Source organism: Somniosus microcephalus, unplaced genomic scaffold, assembly GCF_052327205.1.
Source record: "Somniosus microcephalus isolate GS21.2 unplaced genomic scaffold, FLI_Smic_1.0 unresolved_chr3, whole genome shotgun sequence".
NCBI classification, from domain to species: domain Eukaryota; kingdom Metazoa; phylum Chordata; class Chondrichthyes; order Squaliformes; family Somniosidae; genus Somniosus; species Somniosus microcephalus.
The window spans coordinates 8,518,368-8,538,338 of record NW_028225181.1 but is presented as its reverse complement, the minus strand read 5'-3'; positions in this window follow the sequence as shown (position 1 = coordinate 8,538,338).

The following is a 19,971-nucleotide window of genomic DNA, read 5'->3' as shown; positions in this document are numbered from 1 at the left end:
CCCACCAGCAAAATCCTGGATACCACCATTGACCAGAAACACAACTGGACCAGCTTCATAAATACTATGGCTGCAAGAACAGGTCAGATGCTGAGTTTTCTGCGTCGAGTGACTCACCTTTTGATTCACCAGAGCCTTCCGCCATCGACAAGGCACAAGTAAGGAGTGTGCTGGAATACTCTGCAGTTGCCTGGATGAGTGTAGCATCAACAACACTCAATAGGCTCGACACCATCCAGGACATAGTAGACCGTTTGGTTGGCACCCCACCATAAACATTCACTCCCTCCACCTTCGGCGTACTGTGGCTGCAGTGTGTACTATGTACAAGATGTACTGCAGCAACTTGCCAAGGCTTCTTCAACAACACCTCTGGAACACTCGACCTCTACCACCTGGAAGGACTAGGGCAGCAGGCTCATGGTAACACCATCACCTCCAAATTCCCCTCAACACCATCCTGAATTGGAAATATATCGCCGTTCCTTCATTGTCGATAGGTCAAAATCCTGGAACTCCCTTTCTAACAGCACTGTGGGAGTACTTTCACCACACTGACTGCAGCGGTTCAATAAGGCGGCTCACCACCACGGTCTCATGGACAATTAGGTATGGGCAATATATGCTGGCCTTGCCAGCGATACCCAAATCCCAGGATCAAATAAAATAAATCTTAGTGACCCTGGAATTGAAATTCCAGGATTACGGCGGGAGCAGCGAAATCTACACTGTCCAGGGGATGAAATTTCTGGATAGAGGCAGGAGTAGTGTAATATAGTCAGCCCTATGGTTGAAATTGCTTGACTCAGGCAGGAGCAGTGAAAAATAGACTGTTCATGGAATTACATTTCTGGATTCAAATGTGAAATGTATAATCTGGGCGGCCTTGAAAATGAAATAACTGGAGTGAGGCGGGAGCAGTGTAAATTAGGCTGCCCTGGGAATTGAATTCCTTGATTGACGAGGTTCCTGTGTAATCTTGGCGGCCCAGAGAATTAAGCTCCTGGATTGAAGTGGGAGCAGTGAATTCTAGCTAGTCCAGAGAACAAAATTCCTGAACTCAGATAGGAGCAGTATATGTAGGCCTCCTACATTATTGGACTGAGGCGGGGACAGTGTAATCTAGGCAGTGCAAGGGATTTAAAATGCTGGACTGAAGCAAAAGCAGAGTAATCTAGGCGGCCCAGGGAATAACATTCTTGGACTGAGGAGGACGCAATGTATTCTAGCCAGCCCTCGGAATGGAATTACTGAACTGAGGTGGGAGCTGTGTAATCTAGCCAGCCTGGGAATGACATTCCTGGACTGAGGAAGCAACAATGTAATCCCGGCGGTCCAGGGAATAAATGTCCTGGACTGAAGCCGGAACAGTGGAAACGCGTCAGCCCAGTGAACACCATTCCTGGACTCAGGCCAGAGTGTCATGTGTGATTACAATCTTTCCATCACTGTGTCCATCTCTAAGTTCCTGCCGTTTAGGAATATTTATTGATGGTGACTATTTTTGCCTTGTTAGTCTGGGTTTGAATACATCAGATAACAAGATTGGGGGAATCCAGCCTCCTCTCTTCTTTTATTCATATTGTTTCTGTCACTTTCTCCTCTTTTGTTCACTGGTTGTGTTTAATTCAGGAAGAGAAACTCCATTCTCTTTGATCAATCTCGGTATTTTATGCTCGGCTGAAATATTCCACATTCGGTCACTTTTAATTTAAAACTGTGTACAACATGCTAACCTAGGTTGTGTTGCAATAACGTGTTGATTTGACATTGGGTCACTGAGTGTGTTTGTTCAATGTCTGTAATTAATGCTATTTACAGTGAGGCCTAATTATATCGCTCAGGGATTTTGCTCTGCTATAAAGAAGGAGCTCCCTTCACTGTCTCACCTCACACAGTCAGCGCGCTGCCTCCAGCATAAAGACCACCAGCGACTCACAGACCGGAAGATATGGCTGTGCCACCTCCACCGCCCCCTCCGCCTCCCCCGCCCCTTCCTGATAATTGGCTTGAAAATGTGCGGATAGATAACTTATTTAATGAAATACAAAAGATTTACTACCCAATCCTCGCTACTGTTGGAGTTCCGAGTAAGTTCAATGACCAGTTATGAATTCCATAAACCATGTTACACTGTAATATTATTCTTGCTATTTACAGTGTGATTTTATTCATTAATGATTTTCTGTGCTTGCATTTCTCGCATCATCTAAATCGTTTAAATGCAAGTCTTTCTTTTTATCAATGTTAATGCATGAGTTGTTGTATAAAAATACTCGGATTGCCTCGCTACAGTTGGTGCTCCTGTTAAGACTCTATATCTAATAATTAATTATGTTAGTTATGTTTAACAGATTTAATGTTCTTATAATTTCCTCCCCCACCCCGGCAGCCCTCGCTGCTGTTGGTGCCCCTGGTAAATCTCTGTATGCAGCTTTCAATTCTGTAAATAATGCTTAACTGTATTTCTCTCCTTCTTTCCATGTTCCTTGTCATTCCCCATGCTTTCCGCGCTGCTGTCCGCTATTGATTCTGTACGTGATACGGTGTTACCGAGTTTGCAATATTCTATGTTCATTTCAAGCAATGATATTGAACCCAGACTCTTTATTTAACGAATTTCCGTCTGCTATCCACACTGAACATTCCTAACAGATAAGAAAAATGTTTTCTTGGATTATGAAACTTTTCACGTAATGGCAAAGGTCTTCGACCTGAAACGTTAACTCTGTTTCTCTCTCTCCACAGGTGCTGCCTCACTTGCTGAGTATTTGCAACAGTTTCTGCTTTCATTTCAGATTTCCAGTATCCACAGTATTTTGCTTTTATTTTCGATTAATGATCGGAATGACTATTTAAACAGAGTCACAGGAAGAAAATCCTGGCAGGTCATATTCATATCTTTAAATGTGTGAAATATCCGCTAATCATTCAGTTCCAGTCACTGTCTCTTTTTCCACCAGCTCCAGTTCAGCATTCGTGGCACTGCTTCAGGTAGTTGGAACAGGATTACAAGGATAATTTACATTCTCATAAAATGTTCTTTAGCCAGATTTCAATACAGTAACGTGCAATCTTTGTTTTGAATTTACAATTAAGTCACATACCCGTCTGGCACAGTTCAGTGGATCTCTCAGTGAGACCCAGTGTGGTTCTCTATTGCCTCCTGATGTACTTCAGGATTAACAATCCCAGCTGAGGATAAGACAATCCTTTGATATTTTGTCCTCTAATATTCTCTGCACAAGGTTGGAAACCAACATGTGAAATGTACAAGGATAATTCTCTTCAATTTGTGTTCAGGTACTTTACAAAATCGTTCAGCAGCACTTTGCCTGTTGGATTATTCGTCTGAATTCGATGTTGTTAAATACATTTACTGAGGCATTTATTGCCAATGATAACTATGTATTGCAATTCAGAATCCATTTTTTTGCAATGTTATTTGGAAAATCTTCCTTTCAATGAGCTACAATTTGCGTATTTCAAGAAAAATGCGGTAAACTCAATCCTCAAAGCAAGTCTGACAGCCTAGTTGTCTTTATAACTGCAGTTCATTTGTATTTATCTTAACATGGTCGTATTACATCCGTACATTTTAAATAGAATTGACTGTAATTATTGCATGCCAAGTTTGCAGTTTCTGTGGCATTCATTTACTGTTCTATATATAAAGGATATTCAAACCAAGATCAGGAATCCAAGCGGGATTTCCGAAACCCGAACACAGGGCACAGAAGCGAACTGCACTGCTCAAATTGCTGACTGGTCCTGGGACACGGAGTTCTGTAAGAGTAAAATAACATAGGAACATAGGAAGAGGTGTAACGCATTTAGCCCCTCAAGCCTGTTTCGGCATTTAATGAGATCATGGCTGATCTGCGACCTAACTCCTTATACACGACTTTGCCCCATATCCCCAAATATCCTTGGTTAACACAAATCTATCAATCTCAGCCTTAAAATTGACAATTGATCTAGCATCAACTTCAGTTTTGTGGAAGAGAGTTCCAAACTTCTACCAACCTTTGTGTGTAGAAGTGTTTCCTAATTTCACTCCTGAAAGGTCTGGCTCTAATTTCTAGACGGTGCTCCCTAGTCCTAGAATCCCCAACCAGGGAAAAGAGTCTCTGCCTATCTACCAATCTGTTCATCTTAATAACTTGAAAACTTCGATCAGATCACCCCTTAACCTTCTAGATTCTAAGGAATTCAATCGTAATTTGTGTAATTTCTCCCCATAACTTAACCCTTGGAGTCCGGGTGTCATTCTGGTAAACCTACGCTGCACTTCCTCCAAGGCCAATATATCCTCCCTAAGCTGTGGTGCCCAGAAATGCTCACACTACTCCAGGTGTGATCTAACCAGGGCTTTGTATAGATGCAGCATAACCTCTACCCACTTGTGTTCTCGGGCTTTAGATATAAAGGCCAGCATTCAATTAATGTTTTTGATTATTTTCTGTACCTGTCGATGATATTTTAATGATCTATGTAGATGCTCCCCTGCCTCATTTGAGCGCCACTCGTTTTAGCTTCTCACCATTTAGAAAGTACCCTGTTCGATCCTGATCATGTACAAATTGGAAAACCTGACATTTGAATTCGTTAAAACCCATTTGCCACATTTTTGCCCATTCACTGATTCTATCGATATCCCTTTGTAATTTCATGCTTTCATCAATACTGCCTACATTGCTGCCTAACTTTGTGTCATCCGCAAATTTGGATATATGACGTTCTATGCCATCATCTACGTCGTTAATAAAAACTGTGAATAGTTGAGGCCCTATCTGGTCCTGGGAATGTGTCACACTTTAGAGTCATTATTTTATTTGTTACTATTTATTTATTGACAATTTTATTGAGTCCCAGTCTCTGATACAATATTAGTTTCCTTGGGATTTCCGGCATGCTTCTTCCTCTACAGTAAATACTGAAACAAAGTCTGTTTTCAACATGTCCGCCATTTCCTTATCATTGACAATATCACAACTTTCAGTTATGAAGGGTTCAAATTTACTCCTGACCACCCGATCTTCATAATATAATTGTAAAATTTATGTGTGTCGATTTTGATATCCCTTACAAGTTTCTTTTCATAATCCCTTTTGTAGCTCTTAGTAACTGTTTTGTGACCGTTTGCTGTTCTTTGTATCTTTCAAATTCGCCAGGATCTGTGCTACATTTTGCATTTATATAGGCTTTGCCATTTATTTCCATGCTGTCCCTTACCTCTTTAGTCGTCCAGGGCTGTTTATTACAAATAGAGCTCTTGCCCCTCAGGGGTATAGACTGTTTCTGTATTAGCTGAAATTATTTTTTGGACATCCCCACCGATTGTCTGTTGTTTTACCCATTAACAGTTTTGCCAGTTTACTGTGGACAGTCTCTGCCTCATCCCGTTGAAGTCAGCCTTACCTAAACCTAGAATCCTAGCAGCGGTTTTGCGTATCTCTTCATTGAACTCGATCATGTTCTGATCACTATTAGAAAAATGTTTCATTAGGCTGTTAAGTAAATCTGGCTCATTACTCATTAATAAATCTAACATGGAATGCCCCTTGTTGGTTAAGAACCTATTGCTACAGAACACTATCCTGGACACACTCAATAAATTCACTACATTTCTGAAATGTGCTAATCTGCTTTTCCCAATCTATTCCTGACATACTCTAGTCCTTTGCATCCCTGGTACCTCACCTGATGCTTTATATATGCTGAGCTAAAGGTAGATCTATCATTTCATCTCTCAGTGAGAAAACAGCTGTTACTTTATGTATGTATTTATTTCATTTCATTTATTGATTAATTATTCAGACAATAAAGATTTACAGATTCAAAGGTAATATAATTAGATTATATCAATGATCGTCGGTAATTAGATTCAGATTTCACCCCGAATTCCATTAAAATGCTGCTTTTGCTGCCAGCCTGATGTAAATCTTCACTGTTTATTACATTCCGCAGTTAACTTAGTGACCATTGTGATCCTGTCTCGGGGAAAGTGCGGTCTCTCCACATGTGTCACTCACTACCTGGTGGCCATGGCAGCGGTGGATCTACTGGTCATTATCATCGACCTGATATTGAGGCAGATTCCAATTACTTTTAAGAAACGATTTGCTCCTGTGTATTCTATCCCCGTGTGTAATATTCACGCCGTCCTGCTTTATGCAGTCACAGACTGTTCTGTCTGGTTCACTGTCACTTTCACCTTTGATCGTTTTGTGGCAATTTGTTGCCAGAAGCTGAAAACTAAATATTGCACTAAGAAAACGGCTGCTGTGGTTCTAGGAACAGTGACTGTGCTGAGCTGTTTAAAGAACGTTTTCTGGTATTTTATGTTGACAGATAAATATGTGCTAGAGAACACCCCCTGGTTCTGTGATGTAACACTCGAGGTTCAGTTTTCACCGGCCTGGGGGGCAATCGAGTTCCTTCATCATATTCTCACCCCGGGGGTCCCATTTGTTCTGATTCTGCTGCTCAATGCTGTCACCGTCAGACACATTTTAGTGTCCAGCAGAGCCCGCAGGAGACTCCGCGGTCCCAGCAGTGGGGAGCGTCCCAGAGACCCAGAGATGGAGAGCCGAAGGAAATCCATCATTTTACTGTTTGCTATTTCGTGCAATTTCATCCTGTTATGGTCTGTGATTATGGTCTATTCTATATATAACCGGGTGTGGCGATTGGTTGATTATATTGTGTCTCTACCTATATATTTTCCAGGTTTGGGACAAATGCTCCAACTACTGAGTTGCTGCACAAACACTTGCATTTATGCCGTGACACAGACTAGGTTCAGACAGCAGTTGAAAAATGTGTTGGAATATCCCTTTACTTTAATTGTAAAACTCATTAAAGAATGAGATGAACTGAAGAAGTTCCTGCATCAGAACGTAACCCCATCTCATATTCTGTCCAACCCAGTCTAACCGCGGGGCCAGTGATATATGTTAGTATTAGCACACTCACTGACACACTGTCTACATCATAACCCAGCGGCTGAGACATCCTATGAAATGTAAAACACTGCCACTGACCTCAGAAATATTAGCACACTGAAAGTGGTAACTGGTTTATATTAACACACTCACTGGAACACTCTGATCATACTGTTATACTGCCAAACGCTGATAGTAATCAACAAAATACTCCCCCAGATCCGCTGCTCATATTTACAATGAAACCCCCGGTAAATATTAACCCAGTCCATGTTCAAATATTAACTGAATCACAGAACACCGCACAAATATGAAAATACCGGCAGAGACATTCTTTGTGCAATGACATTCTCCAACACAACCACAACAAATATAAACACAAGCATAGAGACACATTTTTCATTGTATTACACTGTCATCGGTGTCCTGTGGAAAAATCTCACCCACTCTCTCGCCTGGCATGCCCCACATCACTCTTTCTCTCACACTCTATGTCTGCAATTGTAACATTTACTGCTGCATCAAAATTCCACAATGTACTGCTGCCCTCCCCAATTGTACCATTTACTGCCGCCTCCCAATTCCACAAAGTACTGCTGCCCTCCCCAATTGTACCATTTACTGCCGCCTCCCAATTCCACAATGTACTGCTGCCCTCCCCAATTGTACCATTTACTGCCACCTCCCAATTCCACAATGTACTGCTGCCCTCCCCAATTGTACCATTTACTGCCACCTCCCAATTCCACAATGCACTGCTGCCCTCCCCAATTGTACCATTTACTGCTGCCTCCCAATTCCACAAAGTACTGCTGCCCTCCCCAATTGTACCATTTACTGCTGCCTCCCAATTCCACAAAGTACTGCTGCCCTCCCCAATTGTACCATTTACTGCCACCTCCCAATTCCACAATGTACTGCTGCCCTCCCCAATTGTACCATTTACTGCTGCCTCCCAATTCCACAAAGTACTGCTGCCCTCCCCAATTGTACCATTTACTGCTGCCTCCCAATTCCACAAAGTACTGCTGCCCTCCCCAATTGTACCATTTACTGCCACCTCCCAATTCCACAAAGTACTGCTGCCCTCCCCAATTGTACCATTTACTGCCACCTCCCAATTCCACAATGTACTGCTGCCCTCCCCAATTGCACCATTTACTGCTGCCTCCCAATTCCACAATGTACTGCTGCCCTCCCCAATTGTACCATTTACTGCCACCTCCCAATTCCACAATGTACTGCTGCCCTCCACAATTGTACCATTTACTGCCACCTCCCAATTCCACAATGTCCTGCTGCCCTCCCCAATTGTACCATTTACTGCTGCCTCCCAATTCCACAATGCCCTGCTGCCCTCCTCAATTGTACCATTTACTGCCACCTCCCAATTCCACCATGTACTGCTGCCCTCCCCAATTGTACCATTTACTGCTGCCTCCCAATTCCACAAAGTACTGCTGCCCTCCCCAATTGTACCATTTACTGCTGCCTCCCAATTCCACAAAGTACTGCTGCCCTCCCCAATTGTACCATTTACTGCTGCCTCCCAATTCCACAAAGTACTGCTGCCCTCCCCAATTGCACCATTTACTGCCGCCTCCCAATTCCACAAAGTACTGCTGCCCTCCCCAATTGCACCATTTACTGCCGCCTCCCAATTCCACAAAGTACTGCTGCCCTCCCCAATTGTACCATTTACTGCCACCTCCCAATTCCACAATGTACTGCTGCCCTCCCCAATTGTACCATTTACTGCTGCCTCCCAATTCCACAAAGTACTGCTGCCCTCCCCAATTGTACCATTTACTGCTGCCTCCCAATTCCACAATGTACTGCTGCCCTCCCCAATTATACCATTTACTGCCACCTCCCAATTCCACAATGTACTGCTGCCCTCCCCAATTGTACCATTTACTGCCACCTCCCAATTCCACAATATACTGCTGCCCTCCCCAATTGTACCATTTACTGCTGCCTCCCAATTCCACAATGTACTGCTGCCCTCCCCAATTGCACCATTTACTGCCACCTCCCAATTCCACAATGTACTGCTGCCCTCCCCAATTGTACCATTTACTGCCGCCTCCCAATTCCACAATGTACTGCTGCCCTCCCCAATTGTACCATTTACTGCCACCTCCCAATTCCACAATGTACTGCTGCCCTCCCCAATTGTACCATTTACTGCCGCCTCCCAATTCCACAAAGTACTGCTGCCCTTCCCAATTGTACCATTTACTGCCACCTCCCAATTCCACAATGTACTGCTGCCCTCCCCAATTGTACCATTTACTGCTGCCTCCCAATTCCACAATGTACTGCTGCCCTCCCCAATTGTACCATTTACTGCCACCTCCCAATTCCACAATGTACTGCTGCCCTCCCCAATTGTACCGTTTACTGCTGCCTCCGAATTCCACAATGTCCTGCTGCCCTCCCCAATTGTACCATTTACTTCCGCCTGCCAATTCCACAATGTACTGCTGCCCTCCCCAATTGCACCATTTACTGCCACCTCCCAATTCCACAATGTACTGCTGCCCTCCCCAATTGCACCATTTACTGCCACCTCCCAATTCCACAATGTACTGCTGCCCTCTCTTATTGTACCATTTACTGCTGCCTCCCATTTCCACAATGTACTGCTGCCCTCCCCAATTGTACCATTTACTGCTGCCTCCCATTTCCACAATGTACTGCTGCCCTCCCCAATTGTACCATTTACTGCTGCCTCCCATTTCCACAATGTACTGCTGCCCTCCCCAATTGTACCATTTACTGCTGCCTCCCAATTCCACAATGTACTGCTGCCCTCCCCAATTGTACCATTTACTGCTGCCTCCCATTTCCACAATGTACTGCTGCCCTCCCCAATTGTACCATTTACTGCCGCCTCACAATTCCACAATTTATTGCTGCCCTCCCCAATTGTACCATTTACTGCTGCCTCCCATTTCCACAATTTATTGCTGCCCTCCCCAATTGTACCATTTACTGCCACCTCCCAATTCCACAATGTACTGCTGCCCTCCCCAATTGTACCATTTACTGCTGCCTCCCAATTCCACAATGTTCTGCTGCCCTCCCCAATTGTACAATTTACTGCTGCCTCCCAAATTCACAATGTACTGCTGCCCTCCCCAATTGTATCATTTACTGCTGCCTCCCAATTCCACAATGTACTGCTGCCCTCCCCAATTGTACCATTTACTGCTGCCTCCCAATTCCACTATGTACTGCTGTCCTCCCCAATTGTACCATTTACTGCTGCATCCCAATTCCACAATGTAGTGCCGCCCTCCCCAATTGTATCATTTACTGCCACCTCCCAATTCCACAATGTACTGCTGCCCTCCCCAATTGTACCATTTACTGCCACCTCCCAATTCCACAATGTACTGCTACCCTCCCCAATTGTACCATTTACTGCCGCCCCCCAATTCCACAATGTACTGCTGCCCTCCCCAATTGTACCATTTACTGCCACCTCCCAATTCCACAATGTACTGCTGTCCTCCCCAATTGTATCATTTACTGCCACCTCCCAATTCCGCAATGTACTGCTGCCCTCCCCAATTGTACCATTTACTGCCAACTTCCAATTCCACAATGTACTGCTGTCCTCCACAATTGTACCATTTATGCTGCCTCCCAATTCCACAATGTACTGCTGTCCTCCCCAATTGTACCATTTACTGCCACCTCCCAATTGCACAATGTACTGCTGCCCTCCCCAATTGTACCATTTACTGCCACCTCCCAATTCCACAATGTACTGCTGTCCTCCCCAATTGTACCATTTACTGCTGCCTCCCAATTCCACAATGTACTGCTGTCCTCCCCAATTGTACCATTTACTGCCACCTCCCAATTCCACAAAGTACTGCTGCCCTCCCCAATTGTACCATTTACTGCCACCTCCCAATTCCACAATGTACTGCTGCCCTCCCCAATTGTACCATTTACTGCTGCCTCCCAATTCCACAATGTACTGCTGCCCTCCCCAATTGTACCATTTACTGCCACCTCCCAATTCCACAATGTACTGCTGCCCTCCCCAATTGTACCATTTACTGCTGCCTCCCAATTCCACAATGTACTGCTGTCCTCCCCAATTGTACCATTTACTGCCACCTCCCAATTCCACAATGTACTGCTGCCCTCCCCAATTGTACCATTTACTGCCGCCTCCCAATTCCACAATGTACTGCTGCCCTCCCCAATTGTACCATTTACTGCCGCCTCCCAATTCCACAATGTACTGCTGCCCTCCCCAATTGTACCATTTACTGCCGCCTCCCAATTCCACAATGTACTGCTGCCCTCCCCAATTGTACCATTTACTGCCACCTCCCAATTCCACAATGTACTGCTGCCCTCCCCAATTGTACCATTTACTGCCACCTCCCAATTCCACAAAGTGCTGCTGCCCTCCCCAATTGTACCATTTACTGCCGCCTCCCAATTCCACAATGTACTGCTGCCCTCCCCAATTGTACCATTTACTGCCACCTCCCAATTCCACAATGTACTGCTGCCCTCCCCAATTGTACCATTTACTGCCACCTCCCAATTCCACAATGTACTGCTGCCCTCCCCAATTGTACCATTTACTGCTGCCTCCCAATTCCACAATGTACTGCTGCCCTCCCCAATTGTACCATTTACTGCTGCCTCCCAATTCCACAATGTACTGCTGCCCTCCCCAATTGTACCATTTACTTCTGCCTCCCAATTCCACAAAGTACTGCTGTGTTCTTATCATGTCCAATTTATCATTTAACTGTAGCGTCATTCTTCTGTTTGTCGCTTATCATTTCCAATTTTACAATTAACTGTAACTTTATATCCCTACATCTTGCTCATCATCTCCAATTTAATAATTAACTATAACTTTATCCCCTGTGAATTGGTTAACATGTTTAAATTGGACAGGGAATAAATAGAGTTACGGAAAAGGAGTGAAAAGTGAGTGGTACTGTTATTTCCCCTTCACATTAAACATAACCAGGGCAGGTACAGCACGGGTTCGTTATGAAGAAAAGAACACTCTACACTGTCCCATCAATCACTTCCTTGGCAAACACAGCACGAGTAAGATACAGAGTAAGTTTCCCTCATCATTGCACCGTCAAACGCGCCCAGCTCAGGTACAGTATGCATTAGATAGAGTAAATGTCCCCCTACACTGTGCCATCAAAAATATTAAAGGGCTGGTAGAGCACGCGTTAGATACAGTGAAAAATTATCTCTACACTGTCGCATCAAACAGTCCCAGGGCAGGTACAGCACGGATTAGGTACAGAGTAAAGCTCCCTCTGCACTATCCCAACAAACATTCAGGGCATGTATTGCACGGGCTAGATAAAGAGTAAATGTCCCTCTACACTTGCCCATCAAACACTACCAGGGCAGGTGTTGCACGGGTTAGGTAGAGTAAAGCTCCTTCTACAATCTCCCAGCAAACACTCCTAGGACAGCTACAGCGCGGGTTAGATACAGAGTAAAGCTCAAACACACGCAGTGCACAGCTCACTTGACACTACCCAATGAAGCACAACCAGGTCAGGTACAGCATGGGGTTAATACAGAATGAAGATCCCTCTACCTGTGTCAAGCACTCCCAAGTGATATATTGGCAAGGTTTATCTATGAGTAAAGCTCCACTTAACTACTCACATCAAAGTCCGAGCCTGACGGCAGATCTTGATCAGCTCCCGGCGTCTGGTTAACTCTCACTTCGGTAAAATCGTGGATTATGGCATTCTCAGTAAAGTTCCTCACCTTCCCAATCATTGATGAGGGTTTCCTTTTATCCTGTCTCCAATACTGAGTGTCTCGTTCCTGCCGGGTCTGCTCTTTGCAGCCAGCAATATTTCTCCAGTCCCAGTGAGCATGGCAATGATTCACCTTCTCTCTCTCCATCTGCCTGAGATTTTGCTCATTGCCAGAGACTCAACAGAGAAATTATTCATTTTAATTCCAGAATATATACCTTGAATACAATTGGGCTGCTTTTGTCACAGTGATCATAGTTAATTTGAATATATTTGTAATTAATTAATATATATGAATTACTTACTTCAATGTTAAGTTGATCTATACTGCCCTTTGCCCTGTTTATTGGGACTAAACTCATTCCCAGTGTCATCAAGCACTCCAGCTCCTCCCACACTGACATCCCACTGATGGGCCATAACCAGGGGTGGGGACTTGTCAGCTGGTGGCATCACAAAAGAATCGGGAGCCAATCACACAGCAGCCAGGAACAATGTCACAAAGACGCCGGAGCCCCTCCCTCTCGAGATGTCACTGGGTCACATTGACCAGGCTCTGCTCCTGGTGTGCAGTCTCACTGGGCATGAACACAGGTTGTACAATAAGCCTCATCTCCGACCCCGCTCCCATGTTCTGGGACTCCAGGCAGGGCGCACAGACTTCCAAAATAACCTCTCATGAATTCAACCTCCAATCCTCCAAAGGTCAGGTCCCATTATTCCATGGCCACCGCCCCCCCTCCATTGTCCATCTCTCGCATTATAAACCCTGTAGTCTCTCTCCTGCATTGGCAGTGAGAGGCAGTTTGATGTATTTCTCTTGGGATGTGGCAGGGATATTACAAACTATTCTGTGTTCTGAAACCAGTCTATTCCCTGCAACAAGAAGGGCATCAGAGGCAATAAGTGAAGTGATCATCAGCGGGATCAAGGGCTGTGACCATCGGAGCAATAATTGGAGGGGAACATCTTGGCAGATAATGGATAAAGCTCCTGGTACAATGTCCCCGCAAACAAGGGAAGAATAGATAACGCATTACTAAAGATGAGAGGGTACGGTACTACCCGGTAAATAACAATTAACGAAGAGTAGGTAAGGTGAGGTGCAGCACGTGTTATATGAAAAGTTAAACTCTCTCTCAATTGTTCCATCAAAAAAAGACCAACAACTTACATTTATATCGTGCTTTTAACGTAATAAAATGTCCCAAGACGCTTCAGAGAAGTGTTATCAAAAAACAATTCACACCGAGCCGTTTGAGGAGATGTTCGGGTAGGTGAACAATAGCTTGTTCAATGATGTAGATTTTTAGAAGCATCTTAAATGAGGAAATAGAAATGGAGAGATTTAGGGAAGGAATTCCAGAGCCTAGGACATAAGGCAGCTGAAGGCAAGACCGACAATGGTGGAGACAATTAAATTTGGGATGTTCAAAAGATCAGAATAGGCGGTGTGCAGAGGCCGAGTTGGATTAAAGGGCTGGAGGAGATTGCAGAGATAAGGAGATGTGAGGCCGTGGAGGGATTTCAAATCAAGGATGAGAATTTTAAAATCCAGGCATTCTTTAAGTGGGAGCCAATGTAGGTCAGCAAACACTGAAGTGATGGATGAGTGGGACTTGGTGCAAGTTTGGACACGTATGGCAGAGTTTTGGATGACCTCCTGTTCATGGATTGCAGAATGAGGGAGGCCAGCCAGGAGTGTGTTGGAATAGTTAAGTCTAGATGTGAGACAGGCGTGGACGTGAGATTTGGCAGCAGGTATTTTGAGACAAGGGCAGAGACGGGCGATGTTACAAAGGTGGAAATGGGCGGTTTCAGTGATAGAATGTATAGGGAGTAGGAGCCATGTCTGTGACTCCCTGGTCTACTCGTACATCACCCCCAACACCTCTTTCCCTGGCACCTTCCCATGCAAGTGCAGGACATGCAACACATGCCATTTAGCTCCGTCTTTGCCACTGTCCGGCGACCCAAACACTCCTTCCTGGTGAAACAGCGGTTTGGTTGTACTTCTTGCAATTTAGTACACTGTATTCGCTGCTCACGATGCGGCCTCCTCTACGTTGGGGAGACCTAATGCAGATTGGGTGACCGCTTTGCCGAACTCCTCTTCATTCTATATTTTAAACCTGAGCTTCTGGTCGCCTGTAACTTTAATTCTCAGCTCGACTCCCACTCAGAGCTCACCGTCCTCGGCCTCTCACACTGCTCCAATGAAGCTCAACATAAGCTCGAGGAACAGCACCTCATCTTTCGATTAGGCACTTTACAGCCTTCTGGACTCAACATCGAGTTCAACAATGTCAGGCCATAACATCTACCCCTATCAATTTTTCCATATATTTTCTCTCTCTCACATTCCAGCTATCTTTCATTCTGCCATCGCCATTTACACTTCATCTAAAGCAATCTATTGTTTCTTAAGCTGTCCCGTTAGCATCTCCTATTGCCTTGCACCATCGTCCCTTTTGTCTCTTAATCTCTCCTGCCTTCCATCCTATCACAGACCTTCCCTTCTGTTCTTTCCTCCCCTCTCCCCTTTCCCTGCCCCTACCCTGGCTTACAAACCTGTTCCATCTCCAGCTTTCTCCATTTCTGACGAAGTGTCCTCGACCTGAAAAGTTAACTCTGTTTCTCTCTCCTCAGATGCTGCCTGACCGGCTGAATATTTACAACATTTTCTGTTTTTATTTCAGATTTCCAGCAGCCGCAGTATTTTGTTTTTGAGGATGTAGGAAGCTCAATTCGAAATCAAACATAACACCAAGGTTGCGAGTAGACTTGGTCAGCCTTAGAGAGTTGCTGGGGAGCGAGATCGAATCAGTGTAAAGTGAACAGAGTTTATGGTGTGAACCGAACGCAATGGCTTTGGCCTTTCTGATATTTAATTGGATGAAATTTCTATTCTTCCAGTGCTGGATGTCGGACAAGCAGTCTGATAGTATAGAGGTGGTGGAGGGTTCGAGCGAGTTGGTGATGGGGTAGAGCTGGGTATCATCAGTGTAAATGTGAAAACTCATGTTAGTGTTGTTGGATAATGTCACCGGGGTGCAGCATGTAGATGAGAAATAGGAGGGGGCCAAGGAGAGATCCTTGTGTGAGACGAGAGGTGACTGTGCAGGATCGGAAAGTGATTCCATTGCAGGAGATTCTATGGTTATGGCTTGAAAGATAGGGATGAAACCAAGGCGAGTACAGTCAAACCCAGCTGGACGACGGTGGAGAGGCCTTGGAGCAGAATTTTGTGGACAACCGTGTCAAAGGCTGCAGATGAGAAGCGATAGATTACCTTTGTCAGAGACAATTAGGATGTCATTTGTGACCTTGGTAAGAACAGTTTCAGTACTGTGGCAGGGGTGGAAGCCTGATTGGATGGATTCAAAGAAGGAGTTCTGAGGGAGATGGGCACTGATTTGGGAGGCGACAACACGTTCAAGAATATTGGAGAGGAAAGGGGGCTATGAGATGGGCCGATAGTTTAAGGGACAGAGGGCGGAAGGGTTTCTTTTGATGTGAGGGGTGATGACAGCAGATTTTCAGGAAAGGGCGACAACATCAGAGGAGAGAGAACAGTTAACAATATCCGCTAACTTTGGATTCAGGAAGGAAAGTTCGGTTATCAGCAATTTAGTAGAAATATGGTCGAGAGAGCAGGAGGTCTGTCTCATTGATAGCATGAGCTCGGAGGGGCATGAGGGGTGTCCGGAGAGAAACTGGAGAAATATATACATTTAGGATTAGGGCCAGGGGACATGCAGAGGTAGTAAGATCCCGTGGGATAGGGGAAGAGTAGGAATTAATAGCAGAAGCAGTTGAACTGATTGTTGTCGATTATTTATAACAAACAAGTCCTTGAGCTCCTCACATTTATTGCTGGAGATGAGGAGGGAGGAGGCGGGGGACGGTGGTTTGAGAAGACGGTAGGTGGTGGAGAAGGGAAGCCTGGTGTCATTGTTGTCATTCTGGATGGTTTTAGTGATGGAAAGTAGGACCGATAGAGCTTTGTAGGATCTAGTCTAATCTGATGATGGATGATTAGACCAGTTGTCTGCCAAAGACAATCAAGTCTGCATCCCGTGGACATAAGGGAGTGGAGATGAGGGGAATAGCAGGGGGAATGACTCGGGTGAGAGAGTGTAATGATTTTAGTCAAGACATGGGCATAATGGGGGTGTAGAGAATGTGATTGAATCAGTCGTGGTGAATAGTAGGCCAAAGGCGAGCTAGCTGGGAATTAGAAAGTGCAGTCGTGAGGGATTGAGGGAGAGCATTTTCCTGGGGCGGATACGAAAATAAAAGAGGTTAGTAGGGGAATGGTGAATATGGGTAGAGAGTGATACAGAAAAAACGTACAGGATTAATCTCTTCCATATGAGGAATGTGTCACTCTTAGGCAATGATTCTGTAAGCTGGAATTTTAATCGGCACTGCTGGAGATAAAATATCGTCAAGATAAATCCCTTCCTTTCCAGTAATAGAATTCGACTCAGGGTCACTGAGCTGGAGTGCGAGTTGAAGATACTCCAAAACATAAGAGAGGTGGAGGAATTTCTGGACATTTTTATCCACAATACATTCACACCCCAGACGAAATCACAGGTTCAGGATAGGGAGGGCGGGAATTTAAGGGAGGCGGGTAGTGGAGATTTAGGAGAGGTTGAGCAGGAGCTCCCACAGACACTGGTCCTGTCCGACAGGTGCAAAGTACTCACTACCTGTGAGCACAAGGAGAAAGACTGCAGTGAGGACAGCCACAATGCACACCAAGGCACCGTTGCTCAGAGGGGGCGGGGGGGTCGCGGGGTGAAGAGCTGAATAGAAATGCCGTAGTAATCGGGGATTCTATAATTAGGGGGATAGATAGCGTCCACTGTAGCCAATAACGAGAGTCGCGAAGTGTGTGTTGCCTACCCAGTGCCACGGTAAGGGATATCTCACGGCAGCTGGAGAGGAACTTGGACAGGGAAGAGGTAAATCCAGTTGTCATGATCCATGTTGGAACAATTAACCTAAGTAAGGGCAGGGAGGAGGTCCTGCTGAAAGAATATCAGGAGTTAGGATTAAATTAAAAAGCAATAACTCGAGGGGAATAATTTCTGGATTACTGCCAGAGCCACGTGTAAATTGGCATAGAAGCAGATAGATCAGAAGAATTAACACGTGGCTAAAGGGCTGGTGTGGGAAAGAGGGGTTCTTTTTCATTGGACACTGGTACCAGTTCTGGGACAGGAAGGACCTGTAGCGAGGGGACGGGCTCCACCTGAACCAGAATGGGACACACGTCCTAGCAGAAAGGGCAAATTAGAAGGTGGTAAAGGGTTTAAATTAGTATAATGGGGAGGGGGGGAGAGATCTACAATAAGCGTAAGCTGCCTAAATACAAACAAAGCAGGAAAAAAGCGCATAGGAACGAATAAAAGGAGGGAGCACACTGATGGCAAGGGTAAAAATAGAGATATGGAGCAGGAGTCTACAAAGCTGGTTAAACATAAAGTGAGAGGAAATCCTATTAAAATGAGATAAACTGTCTGTATATCAATGCACACAGCGTCCATAATAAAACAGGGAGCTGGAGGTTCACATGTGTTGCGAGGAACCAGACAAGGTAGGGTTCACTGAGACATGGCTGCAGAAAAACTGGACTGGGAATTAAACATTGCAGGGTAAAACCTTTTTAGAAAAGACAGGGAAGAAAAAGGGGAGCTGGAGTAGCTTTTCTTATTCGGGATAACATAACGGCAGTAAAAAAAAGTGACACAGATATCAGCAAACCAAGCACTAGGAAGTATTTCTAGATGGATAGAACTGAAATTTAGGAATGTTATGCTGAACCTGTATCGAACCTTGGTTAGACCACACTTGGAGGACTGCGTGCAGTTCTGGTCGGCATATTATAAAAAGGCTACAGAGGCACTGGAGAGGGTGCAGAGAATATTGATAAGACTGATACCAGAAATGCCAGGGTATACATATCAGGAAAGAATGAATAGGCTGGCTCTCTTTTCTCTTGATAAAATAGGCTGAGCGGTGACCGAATAGATGTCTTTTAAATTATGAAAGGTTCTGTTAGAGCAGATACAGAGAGAATGTTTCCACGTGAGGAAGAGCATAACTAGAGGCCACCAAGAAATCCAATAGGGAATTCAGAAGAAACATCTTTACCCAAAGACTGGTGAGAATGTGGAACTCGCTACCTCAGGGAGTGGTTTAAGCAAATAGCATAGGTGCATTTAAGGGGAGGCTGGACAAGTATTTGAGGGTTATGCTGATAGATTTCGATGAGGAAAGACGGGAAGAGGCTCGTGTGGAGCATATACACCTGCATGGTCTGGTTGGGCCGAATGGCCTGTTTCTGTGCCGTATATTCGATATAATCCTATGTAACCATAGAATCACATCAACTTACAGCAGAAGGAGTCCATTCAGTCAGTCATGTCCACGCTGGCTCTCTGGAAGAACAGTGGTGCTTTGACCCCTGACCCCACGTATTGCTGAAACCTGGTAATTGCTCCTCCTCAAGAAACTATGCAACCGCCTTTAAAATTATTGAAGTAATCAGCTTCTGTCTCCTTTCAAGTGGAGCATCACAGGGCCCAACAACTCTGAGTGAAAACAAGTCTCCTCATCTCCCCTCGGGATCTTTTCCCAATGGTTTTAAATCTAGGACCTCTGGTTATTAATCCACTCGCCAGAGGGAGTAGGTTGTCTCTCTAAAAACCTCCCATCTTCCTGAAAACCTTGATTAGGTCACCTCTTCACATTCTCTGTTCCAAGGAGCAGTCCTAACTCCTCCAACATCTCTTCAAAGCTGAAGCTCATCTTTCAAGATTCACCAGACTGAGACCTGGGATGGCAGGAATGACGTATGTAGAGAGATTGTGTCGATTAGGCTTGTGTTCGCTAGAGTTTAGAAGAAGGAGAGGGGATCTCATTGAAACTTATAAAATTCTAACAGGACTAGACAGACTAGGTGCGTGAAGGATGTTCCCGATGGCGGGGGAGTCCAGAACCAGGGGCCACAGTCTAAGGTTAAGGGGTAAGCCATTTAGGACTGAGATGAGGCGGAATTTCTTCACCCAGAGAGTGGTGAACCTGTGGAATTCTCTACCACAGAAGGCCATTGAGGCCAATTCATGAATTATAGTCAAGAAGGAGTTAGATATATTTCATAAGGCTAAGGAAATCAAGGGATATGGGGAGAATGCAGGGATAGGGTACTGAATTTGGATGACCAGTCATGA